We start from the raw sequence: 9,080 nt of genomic DNA, 5'->3' as shown, positions 1-9,080 counted from the left end.
CTGTGAGTTCGAGACCAGCCTGGTCTACAAGAGCTAGTTCCAGGACAGGCTCCAAAACCACAGAGAAACCCTGTCTCGAAAAACCAAAAAATAAATAAGTAAATAAATAAATAAATATTGGGGGGTTGGAGGGAAGAGAGGAAAGGAGAAATATAAGTGTATTATAATCTCAAAAATTAAATAAGTATTTTTAAAAAATTAAAAAGAAGTAAAAGGTGCACTACTAAACACTCTCTGTGAGGTCTGTATCAATCTAATATCAAAACCAAATACTAAAAGATACAGCAACAAAAATACCACAGTCCAGTAACTGATAAGCACAGAGGAAGTAAAAATTCAATAAAATGCTAGTAAAATGAATACAAGCACATATCAAGAAGATCATCTGCCAGTATCAAGTTGGCTTTATCCAAAAAATGCAATAATGACTCAAAATACAGATGTCAATAAATATAAAAAAACATATAAATAAACTTAAGGACAAAAATTCCATGTTTTTCTCAATAGATAAATAAAATAACCTTCCTCAAGACCCAGCAATACCACTTTTGGGTATATATCCAAAGAATGCTCAATCATGCCATGAGGACATGTGATCAACTATGTTCATAGCAGCATTGTTTTTCAGAACCTAGAAACAACCCAAATGTCCCTTGACCAAAGAATGTATAAGGAAAATGTGATACATTTACTCAATGGAGTACTACACGGCAGAAAAAAATAGTGGCATCTTAAATTTTGCAGGCAAATGGATGGATCTAGAAAACATCATACTAAGTGAGGTAACCCAGATCCAGAAAGACAATTATCACATGTACTCACTCATAAGTTGTTTTTAAACATAAAGCAAAGTAAAACAGACTATAAATCACAATCCCAAGACAACAATGAGGACTGTTGAAGGAGCTGCAGGCTGCATTCCTGCCACCCAGCTCCCAGCTGCCTGGCTAGCTTATGCCCTAAAATAACAACACACAAACTGTATTCATATAAACACTTCATGGCCCATTTCTATTAATGTGTGTAGCACCACGAGGTGGTGACTTACCGGGGAGATTCTAGCCTACGTCCATCTTGGGTCGGAGCTTCATGGCATTTTCCCTGGAGAGGAGAAGCATGGCGTCTGCCTCACTTCCTCTTCCTCCCAGCATTCTGTTCTGTTTACTCCTCCCACCTATGTTCTAACCTATCAGGCCAAGCAGTTTCTTTATTAATTAACCAATGAAAGCAACAGATTGATATATGACACTCCCTAAGAGAAACATACATAGATCTAATCCACATGGGAAGTAGAAAAAGACAAGATCTCCTAAGTAAATTGGGAGCATTGGGAGCATTTGGACCATGGGAGAGGGTTGAAGTGGGAGGGGAGAGGCAGAGAGGGGAGCAAAGAAAAGTGTAGAGATCAATAAAAATCAATAAAATAAAAAGAAAACTTCTTTGTGCAGATGAGGATGTTAGAGAAATCCATAACTAGTCAAGATACAGACAACAAATGACTGTATGATACCCATCCATCATATGATACATCTACATCATAATACTTATATGTAAGGCTTAGAGGATATTATAGAGGGGACAGAAAGATTGTAAGAACCAGAGGGCCAGGAAGTCTCATGTGAGATGGTCTTCTAAATAGGACATGGGAGTTGTATCCATATAATCTCAATAACATGACTGCATCAAGAAGACCTAAACAATGACAATATCAGCTATTCAATCACAAGTGTTCATCATGGTTAGGAGGTCCTGAATTTGAGAAAGAGTGGGAGGGTATAGGGGGTTGAAGAGAGGAGATGTAATGGAAGACGTGGCATAATTATATTTTAATTACAAAAAAATAAACTTTAAATTAATCTATTAAAAACAAAGCTTTATATGACTCAGGTTTGGGGAGTTTCAGTCAACTAGTATCTGACTCCATTATTGTGAGCTTGTGAGATGTCAGAACATCTAGGAAACAGAAGAGGAATCCACCAGTGTCCCTGAATCACCCTCAGAAAATGTCCACAAGCATTAACACCTCCACTAGGTCCCACTTCTCAAGTTTTCTATCACTTCCCAATGATATCAACCTAGAGGCTTCAGGATATAGGCCTTTGACTCTGGTATTCAAACTATGGTAAATAGATTAACAAGAAAGGGAAAAGAAAGAAATTAAAAGAAAAAAATGTGGTTTTGCTAATTCAGTATATTGATAACAGCTTTACATTTCAAATTTTACTGTGATTTTAGTGGCCACACTAAGCTTATAAAACTCACCTTTAGACCTGGAGTCATAGATGTGACTTTTATTTCAAATGCAAAAATATATTTAATAGGTAGTAATATGTCCTTCTTAGGACATTATGATTCATACTCCATCAAATTGTACCTAATTAAGTGATTAACAACAGGCCAGTTTCTCAAGCAGTATATGTGTAATTTCTCAGCTTTAAAAGGTTCTATTGATTTTTCTGCCTATTTACTTTAGCTTTCACCGATAATCACTGCTAAAATCTAATATTTCACTAATGGTCAAGAAAAACTCTATTGATTTAAAAATTCTGTTATTTCTTCTTTTTGATTAGCTTGAATTATTTTATTCTTTAACTATTTGGGCACTGTATATAGTTCCACCTATATAGAAAAAGGCCAAATAAGTAATAAAGTGATCTCCTTTGATGAGCATTTAGGTTAATGAGCTTGTGTGTTAGCTTTCATCAAACCTATAATAATTTTAAAATATCTTAAAAGCTCATGTATTTGAATATATTTTGTTGCTTTGATCGGTGAACATTGGTATTCTTTTTGATGCATAGATTGTTCATTCAAGCTAGTGACAATTCATCCACTGGCATCTGGTTTTTATTCAATATATTCCTATTTTATGAGACAAAACCCTTTCCAGGAATTACCTTGTATGTATTGCCTCACATGAGACTAAGCATTCCTCCCAAAGACCTGTTATATTTTAGAGTTGAAGTAATATTCAAAGAAAGTAATCTCAGAAGTTGGGATGCATATTGTTACTTAATATAATTCTTAACTCTGTTCACTGCATTCATCCAATTTTAATAAACAATCTAAAACTTAGAGGAGTTGATAAATACAGTTGAGATCATGAAACTCTTTAATGGCAGGAATCAAAACTCTTACAGATACTATGGCAGGACACAAATAAAAAGATATTATCTTTGAAATTCACTCTCTGTTTGAGAACAAATTAAATTGTACAAGTATGTTATAAAGAACACAAATTGTAGATATTTGATTTCAAGGCAATAGAAAGTTGATTACTGAAATGAGTCATTGGTATAAGAAAAGGTTTATAGAAAGTTGATCTCATACCTTGTCAGCAAAGTGACCTGTACTATTAGAAATCTAATAAAAGTGATGGCTAAGAGTAAGAGGCTCTGGTTTTCTTTAAAAATTAGAGCCTAAGAGGGAGTTGTGTGACAATGGTTTAACAGAAGTCCTGGGAAAGTGGAATGACTCAGCAGAGACTATTAGAAGAATGAATAACTGCCACACAAAGGGAGACCTTTGGGTTTCAAGGGTCAACTCTATAGCAATTTTAAAAGCATTCATCTTATCTTCTGGCCTCTTCTGTATGTATTTTCAGGCAAATCACCCGCTTTGCACTTCTATGTTTGACTGGCATTGGATTGACCAAAGAAATGTTTCACGTTGAACAGTAAAGGAAAGAGGTCTACACTTGAGCTAAATCTTTTCATCAATGTCCGAATCTTTCTGTTTGTTGGAGATAACTTGTGGCACGTTGTACTGATTTTAATGAGAATAGTATTTTATAGGTTCATATATTTGAATACTATGTTCCTAGTTGGAAAAACTGTTTGGGAAAGATTAGGAAGTATGGCTCTGTTGGAAAAGAAATCACCAGGGGTGGACTTTGAGGTTCAAAAGACTCATGGCATGCCCAGCGTGTCTAATTTTTATATATCAAGATATACACTCTCAGCTAGGCCCACTGCCATGCCTGTACTCTGTCATAATGGACTGAACACTCTGAAATTGTAAGACAAGTTAAACAGATTTTTATCAGGTGTCTTGGTAGTGTCATTTTGTCACACCAATAAAGAAGACTGAAGTTGGTACAAGGGAATGGCTGTTGCCATGGCCAATAATCATGTAGTTTCGGAGGAATGTGGAAGACTTTGGAATATTGGACTAAGAAAGCAGTTGAATGTTGTAAGTGAGGTTTAATGGGTGATCCTAGTAGAAACTTGGAAGACAGTAGTGCTGAGAGAGCAATGTGGACTTTAGAGATGGAACTCAAGGACAATACTAGCAAGTGACCACTCTTCTAACAATTGGGAAAAAAATGTGTCTGTTTTCTGCCCTTATTCTAAGAATTTCACTGATGCTAAATTGAAAAATAGAGGACTTATTTTTATGGGAGAGGAGTTTTCAAGACAACTTAATTATATTAAGTGCGTTGTGTGGTTTTTGGGAATCACTCTTATGAAGGTCTACAATGAGAAAAAGCAAGTGAGGGCAAAAGAAAGAAATGTACAAGCTAAAGAGGAATAATGCCAGAAAACTTAATGTTAGAGCCAGTTTGTGCTAAAATATATGAGAAGATTAAAGGGAGTCCATGCCATGCCTTCCCAAGTTCTTTCTAACTGTTCTAGCACCCTTCTCACACGTTGGAAGAGCAAAAGGAAGAGGAAGAAGAGGAGAAGAAAGCAAAAGGAACCAAGACCCTGTGAGCCCCTTAAGAATGCTTTTTCTTGTATAGTACCATTTCTAGGAAGAATATAGAAAAATTTTTTATATCCTTTGAAGATTTCGTAACTTGGACTATTAAATTGTTCAAGAGCAAACAATTGCCCTGAAAAAATGCAAATTTACTTCATGAACAGCAGCATTAAAATTAATAAAACCTAAACACTCAATAACTTATCCTAAAAGCTTATGTAACTTTTGAGTGAGAGGCAAGGAGAGAAAATAATTTTAGGAAAGATAAATCCTCAAAAGAATAGGTACTACCAAGCTTAAAACAAAGCCTTTTTAATCATGGTGTCTACTCCCAGTTTCTCTTGTGATGGGGGTCAATTTGTTCTTGTTAATGGGTTCCCTTGGTGGGGGGAAGATTTCTGACAGTTGTATGTCTATTTGTACCCAGAGAGAACCTCTTTCCCTGTATTTGCTGTTCTCTAGGTTTTCACAGTTTGAAGTAATTGCCATACCAAAGTGGTGTCCTGTGGGGTATCACTTCCTGTCTCAATATATATGATGAAAGAAGATGTTATGTATAATGGGGTGTGCAAGTCCATTAGTCTCTATTAAATATTTTTCTGTTGAGTATTATGCATATTATGACACTGTGACCAGGCCTTTTTTAAGCTAAGAGAGTGTAAACTAACCATTCAATAATGAACAATAGTTAATAACAGTAATGCTGCTGCCTAATCCGTCTTCAGAGGAAGAAAGGTGGTTGCTATTTTTAAAGAATGGGACTGAAAAGTTTGCATTTCTTAACCAATTTATTGAGTTTCTCCTTATGACTCTCCTCAGGTGTGACATCAATGAATTGCTCTTCATTCTGAAAGGACATTATAAAATGACCAAACTCATTTGAACATTTTCAACAGTTCCCAGAAAAAATTACTGTTATATTTCACTGTGAACCAAACATATTATTAATAGTTGAGAAGTGTTTTCTACAGATATAAATAATCTTGGGCTTCCCTGATTAATTCACATTTTATTGGTCTTCAGTATCATCCAAGGTCATTACTGTCTCTTATCAAATCCTGGACTCATCCTATGAACAAGTAGACATCAAGATTGTTTTTACAGTATGGCCTGACTTTGTCTGGAAGATTCTGTAATCATCTCTACTTCCCTAAGTTGCTTCACAGCTCAAGATAGGATCGCAAATATGTTTGTCTTATTCTTCCACAAAGAAGTTCCACGTGTTCTCTTGGGTTTATTGTAGATACCCATGACCCAGATCCCTTTTTCCCTAGTTCCTTCCTCAGAGAAATCAGCAAATAACTAGGCAGCTTCTTTTTCATTTGTATGCTTCTTTTCCCTAAGTCATAATGTAAGGTAGCCCTATCCTATTAATACATTCAATCTGCCTGCAAAGGCTTGTACAGTTGTACATATTTCTATTGTTTGTATACACCACATTTTTGTTATTCAAAAGGACATATAGGTTGTTTCCATTTGCTACGTTTGGTGAATAAAATGCCAGGAACCATGGCTGAACCAGTATCTGTAGAGTAGGATATCAGCATAGGCCAAGGAGTGGTATAGTTGAGTCATATGGTAGATGTACTTTTAGTTTTTGAGAATTCTCCATGGGGATTTCTAGAAGTGTGTGCATCCGTTTGTATCCCATCAACAGTAAATACAGGTTCCCCTTTCCAACATTCTCATAAACATTCTTGTCAGTTGTTTTCTGATCTTGCCTATTCTAAGTGGGGTAAGATGAAATCTCAGTCATTTTAATTTGAATATCTCTAATTGCTAAAGATTTTGCACATCTTTTAAGATATTTCTTTGTCACTTTTATTTGTTCTTAATATTAACCCTCTATCAGATGTATAATGATCAGGGCTGCTCTACCATTCTGTGAGCTTCGACGTCAGCTAACCATTGCCTTGATATACAGAAGCTCTTCAGTTTTTATTATTCTGTGAGATTATAATATAATTACATCAAACCCCCATTCCCCTCTTCCCTACAAACTCTCACATATGCCCTTACTCGTTCTTTTTCATTGACATTAATTCCTGGGCAAAGGGAGTCCTCTTCAGAAAGTCTTCCCTTACATTTATATCTTATGTTGCCTGTGATTTCTTCTAGAAGTTTCAGCATTTTAGGTTCCACGCTGATGTTTCTGATCCACTTGGAGCTTAGTTTTGTACTGGGTGATAGATCTATGACTCATTTAATTCTTCTATGTCTACACATCCAGTTTTCCTAGCACCATTTGTTGGAGAGGCTATCTTTTCTCAGGTATATATTTTTGGCATCTTTTCAATTATCAGATGTCTGGTGTTATATGCACTCATATTTGGATCTTTGTTTTTTTATTGATCTACATGTCTTTTTTGTAGCAGAACAAAGCTCTATAATATAGCCTGAAATCTGCTATGGTAATTCTGTAAGTAGTGTTATTTGTGCCCAGGATTGTTTTGTTTATCAAGGGTCTTTTATCACTCCATAAGAATTTTAGAACTTATTTTTTATGATTCTGTGATAACTGCTTGGGCATTTTGACTGTAATTATACTGAATCTGTAAAATGCATTTGGTAACATGGTCATTTTCACAATATTAATTCTACCAATCAATCCATAAGAATGGGATGCCTTTTCATCATCTAGTATCTTCCTTAATCTCTTCCTTCAGAGTTTCGAAAATTTCATTGTAAAAGTCTTTTACCTTCTTTGTTAGGTTTATTTTCAGATATTTCATTTAAGTGTATTGGAGCTGCTGCAAATGGAAGAGCTTCCTTAATGAATTTATTTATTGGTGTATAAAAGTTTACTCATTTTTGTACATTAATTTTGTTTCTAACCATTTGCTATACATTTTGGTCATTTCTAGACATTTTCACATAGAATATTGGGACTCATGTATTATATCATATCAACTACTAGTAGGGATAATTTGGCTTTTCACCCCAATCATATCTCTTTAAGTTCTTTCTTATTATTTCCACTAGCACTCTAAGCACTATATGGATGTGGAGTGGGGCTGACTGTGTGGCCCTGGACAACCAGTTGGTGGTGATCTTTCCTGGGAGGGTCTCCTCTTTTTATCCTACCTTTACTCAGTTGCCAATATTTCTTTGAGTAGCAGGCTTTTCCCCACCCAGGTTGACATGTTCATTGGCATTCTCCTTGTTCAGTTCATGTTTGGGCAGTCATGTTGTTGAGATTTTACAGTGTTTGAGGTTACTAGAAGTCACAAAATTTAAACAAAATCACTGATCTGTTGGCTCTGAAAATCTTTCTGTCCTCTCCTCAGCATCGCTTCTTAGCCTTAGTCATTAGGGGTGCTTTGTAAATGCATCTCTTGGGTCTGGACTCTATAGCTCTGCATAGTGGTTGGCTGAAGTTGCCTGCAGTGGTCTCAAATGATCAGGCCTGAAAGTATACATACAAGTAACATTATACAGATGCAACAGCTTACATTGGTAAAATGTGTGTCTATTCAAATATATAGATGTGTGCCATAACAGTGAATGAAAAAAGAGGCCATGAATTTGAGGGAGACCAGGTTTGGAGGAAGGAAAGAAAAGAGAGAAATTCTGTAAATAAAATACAATCTCAAACAATAATGAAAAAGTTCAGGGGTGGGAAAAATGACAGCCATTTCCCAATCATGGAATAATGGAATAATCAATAATGGAACTCTTTCAAGTTTTTCTCTGTTTACAATGATGATAGCTGTATTTTGTCATATGTAACCTTCATTATGTTGAAGGAATGAAAACAAGAAACATAAAAACAGAAAAGCAGCATCAGAATTAAGTGCAAATATCCATCAAATGTACCTCAAATATATCTACGAAATGTTCCACTGAGACTCTAAAGAATAGACATTTCATCTGGCAATCTACAGAAGTTTCTCTGAAATAGGCCACATAATGGGACGCCAAACAAAAGCCAATACATTCGGAAATAATGAAGTAAATCTATGTATCCTATCTGGACACATGCAATAAAGCTTAAAACCAAAACCAAACAAATCTCTAGGAATTATACAGACAGATTAAACAGTACATTCCTGCAACCCTTAGTGATGAATTGATCAAAGAAGAAATGAAAAAAAAAGATATTTTTTTTAAGAAAAATCTTCATGGAATTAAATGAAAATAAAAGCATAGTACAGCAAAAGCATAGACATACACACTGCAGATAGTTCTAGCGGGAGACATACACACTGCAGATAGTTCTAGCGGGAGACGTACACACTGCAGATAGTTCTAGCAGGACACATAAACACTGCAGATAGTTCCAGCGGGAGACATAAACACTGCTGCAGATAGTTCTAGCGGAAGACGTACACACTGCAGATAGTTCTAGAGGAGGACGTACACACTGCAGATAGTTCTAG

The sequence above is a fragment of the Microtus ochrogaster genome, chromosome 5, assembly GCF_000317375.1.
Source record: "Microtus ochrogaster isolate Prairie Vole_2 chromosome 5, MicOch1.0, whole genome shotgun sequence".
NCBI classification, from domain to species: domain Eukaryota; kingdom Metazoa; phylum Chordata; class Mammalia; order Rodentia; family Cricetidae; genus Microtus; species Microtus ochrogaster.
The sequence above is the reverse complement of the archived record's forward strand: the minus strand, read 5'-3'. Positions refer to the sequence as shown.